Source organism: Tasmannia lanceolata, unplaced genomic scaffold (assembly GCF_043159265.1).
Source record: "Tasmannia lanceolata isolate RefF3 unplaced genomic scaffold, GAP_Taslan_0.1 ptg000471l, whole genome shotgun sequence".
Classification (NCBI taxonomy): Eukaryota; Viridiplantae; Streptophyta; class Magnoliopsida; order Canellales; family Winteraceae; genus Tasmannia; species Tasmannia lanceolata.
This window is the reverse complement of record NW_027519144.1, coordinates 15001-18819: the sequence shown is the minus strand read 5'-3', so window position 1 is coordinate 18819 and position 3819 is coordinate 15001. Positions and strand designations below refer to the sequence as shown.

Genomic DNA, 3819 nt, shown 5'->3' with positions numbered 1-3819 from the left:
ACATCATGTACTATTTACAACCCCCAATTTTGGGGGGTCCTAGTAGAACAGAACAAACTATGTCGAGCCAAGAGCATCTTCATTGATATATAAAATGGTGGATGCAAGAATCCACAGCCGATCATGTCTTTCAAGTCGCACGTTGCTTTCTACCACATCGTTTCAAACGAAGTTTTACCATAACATTCCTCTAATTTTGAACCGGTATGGAATTGATTCAATATGGAATCCGGAATAGTCATTGGCTCAATCGGTACGCTCAATCGGTACACAGCAGTCCATACTTTTATATTTATATATATATAAATTATATATATAAATAGATATTTATATCTATATTTTGATTTTGATATATATTTTGATATCTATATTATAGATATTTTGATATATATATGGATGGATAGGTATTCATCTAGAGAAGGCCCCACAAGCAAAGACAAAGATTCAATCTTACCCCATATTCGACCGTATGAATGAAACACATTTCTAAAAAAGACGAATAAACGAATTACTTAACACTTCTTTACATCTACATCTTCAACAGATTGTTCGGGACAATCAATCATGAAGGATCCAACTCTTTCTCGAACAACTAAATTAAAGAAAGGTCTTTAATTAGATTCTCAATACTCAATACCGGAACAAAATAAGTCATTAGCCAAATAAGCTATTCCAATGACTCGGAAAAGTCGCAAATGAATCGATTATAGACTAGGTTCATCAATCTCGCGCTTCTTCAAGTATCTAAGGATTGATAAAGGAATCATGAAAAAAGGTTTCAAGAATTTCCTACTTCGACATCATAATTTCCTACTTCGACATCATTATCATTAATGGAAATAAGTTTTCCTGTAATGACTAAATTTGATCATCATAAGACATAAGAGAAATCCATGTTCCTTTTCCAATTGAATCATTAATGATTTAAAGCAGGTAGATGGATCGAGAAACAAATTCAATTTATTTGTTTTCATGGGGATGGGATGGATGGAAAAAAGCTCTCATGTAAGATAAGATTAAGGTTGTTATTCTTCCATCTGATTGATAAAACCAGAACCGTAGGAGTATGATCTTTCCGTATCCATCAGATACACAGAACAATTGTCAACGGGAGTAATCATAGATATTTAAGGTAAGGTATCAAAGATCTTTTTCACCGCAGCCGAAATACCGGTATCACTGAAATAGAACAAACAATAACAATACATGTAGGCATGGTTCATTTTATACAGATTTTGCTTTACTTTAGGTTTAGTAACCCTTCCATAAATTCTATCAAGTCAAAAGTAAAGTGAATGGAATATATGAATCTTCCTCCCAATCACTACATTGACTTCCAATTATTTATTGTAGCCAGATGCAAAAAAAAAAAAAGCAATTAGGCTCAAAGAAAAAAAATCTGTTCCATATTGCACTTTATTGTTTATTAATGAGATCCGGACGACACAGATATTGAAAAATTGATACCTTCCATTGCCGATTAACTCGAATTCTATGGGGATCATGAATCATACCCCAAGACAATCAAATAATAAAAGATCCTCTTGCGGTATGTTATATTATCTTGTATAGGTACAAAGCAAAATGGGTCCAGATCAATTCGTTGTTCTTAATTTTGATTTTACCCCACCCACACCCAGTCTTAAGAACTTTAATCCCAGTGATGTAATTAGTCCCAAGAACTCCCTCCTGTTTAGGATTCAGGATCCACATAGAATTAGTCATTTTGACTAACATGTTTAGTTTCGAAAAAATAGAGATCTTATCTTTCGCATTTCAACTTAGAATGCATCATGTGAGAATCAAAATATAATAGATGGGCATAAAGTTTCTATAAGTGACTAACTTACCCCAATATGAATATGAGTAGAGCGGGACGGGCATACACTGAACGGCCCATCCCATTTTTTTTTTAATTCAACTTTGATCTATGTTCCCATCCTACCTAATATCAAAAAGGTAAAAGATGTTTATTTCCATCCGCAATTTATACTCGATTCTTTTTCTTACAATTGGAAATCGAAAGGAATCTATGATTCATAGAAGAATCATTAGAACTCAGAAAGAAAAATTGGATCATATTGTATCCAACCTTATACCTTATACTCTTAAACAGAAGATTGTTAAAGAGAACAATCTTTGTTTTGATAGAAGCGGTCTGGGACGGAAGGATTCGAACCTCCGAGTAACGGGACCAAAACCCGCTGCCTTACCACTTGGCCACGCCCCATTTAGATTTCAATTCGACACTAATAAACACTAATATTGTTATTGGTTATTCGTCAATTCCAGCCCAAATATCTATGGAATAGGTTGTTGCTAGGATTCTATACGTGTAAATGTAGAATGAAAATGAATTCATTGATCATTCCATATAAGTCAATTAAGATATTGTATGAAAGTATGATTCCTTCTATTCTCATTTGAGAATTGAAGGATTTTTGATTGGGGGAAGTTCAAAGAAAAAGAAAGAAGGATTTTTTGTCTTCTCTTCTTTCTTAATTTTTCCCTTATATCAATAACTCAATAAAAATGAAATTATCTCCAAGAACGAAATATTTCTTATGCTTAATATCTTTAGTTTGATCTGTATCTGTCTTAATTCTGCCCTTCATTCGAGTAGCTTTTTCTTCGCCAAATTGCCCGAAGCTTATGCTTTTTTCAATCCAATCGTAGATTTTATGCCAGTCATACCTGTGCTCTTTTTTCTCTTAGCCCTTGTTTGGCAAGCTGCTGTAAGTTTTCGATGAGATCTTTAATACTGTCCTAGAAACATTCATATTCATGATTTATTCGATAAAATAAATTCAACTCTAACATAACAATTGATAAGATCAGATAAGTCTTACATTATGAACCCTCGATTCAAAGATTGAAATTCTTTTGCTTTTTGATAGCCGCGATGAATCTGGATCACCTAATTTCCGCATTATGCCCTTCCAGTTCCAGGGGTCAAAGACCCCATTATGGTACCCCATAATACCTAATTGGGGTATGACAAGATAATTTTGGTAACAAAGGAATTCCTGCAAATTCCTTTCTTTTCTAGAAACCACTTTTTCATTTCTTTTCTTGGTGTCAAGGATATGTGGTACAAAAATAGAGAATCTATTCCCTTATTTCCTTTGCAAAAAACAAAAAAAAAATGATCTTGGAGATTGTGCAATGCTTACTCTCAAACTCTTCGTTTACACAGTAGTGATATTCTTTGTTTCTCTCTTCATCTTCGGATTCCTATCTAATGATCCAGGACGTAATCCTGGACGTGAGGAATAAAAAAATCAGAGATTTTTCATTATTTCCTTGCTTGATTTCTGCATTTTCCTATGCTTTTCTCTATTCCAGACATTTAACTATGATAAAGGACTTGATATTTTTTCGAATTCGAAAGATAAATCTCAAGTGATCCGAGGGAACGGAGAAAGAGGGATTCGAACCCTCGGTACGAACAGCTCGTACAACGGATTAGCAATCCGTCGCTTTAGTCCACTCAGCCATCTCTCCCAATTACAAAAAGATAATTCATATGCGACGCCTGAAGTAAATATTGATCAAAGTCTTTCTTTATCTTTATTTATTTATTTTATACATTTATTTATACTTACTATATTATACTTACTATATATATACGAATTATCTTTATTTATTTATTTTATACATTTATTTATACTTACTATATTATACTTACTATATATATACGAATTTTATCCGCAATTCAATTTGGATAACGATTCGAAACAGATATCTCCAATAGAAAGAGTACGTCTTTGATTTCGTCCGAAGGGTTCTTTTATTCCCCCGGCCTGGCCAGTACAGTAC

General features: G+C 33.4%; 1 non-coding gene across 1 annotated transcript; it reads right to left on the bottom strand.

Annotated features, from left to right (window-relative positions):
- Positions 1-3416: 3416 nt before the first annotated feature.
- On the bottom strand, positions 3417-3504 carry TRNAS-GCU (transfer RNA serine (anticodon GCU)). Its single transcript has one exon. It is a non-coding gene; the product is annotated as a tRNA-Ser (tRNA).
- Between the last annotated feature and the right edge of the window lie 315 nt (positions 3505-3819).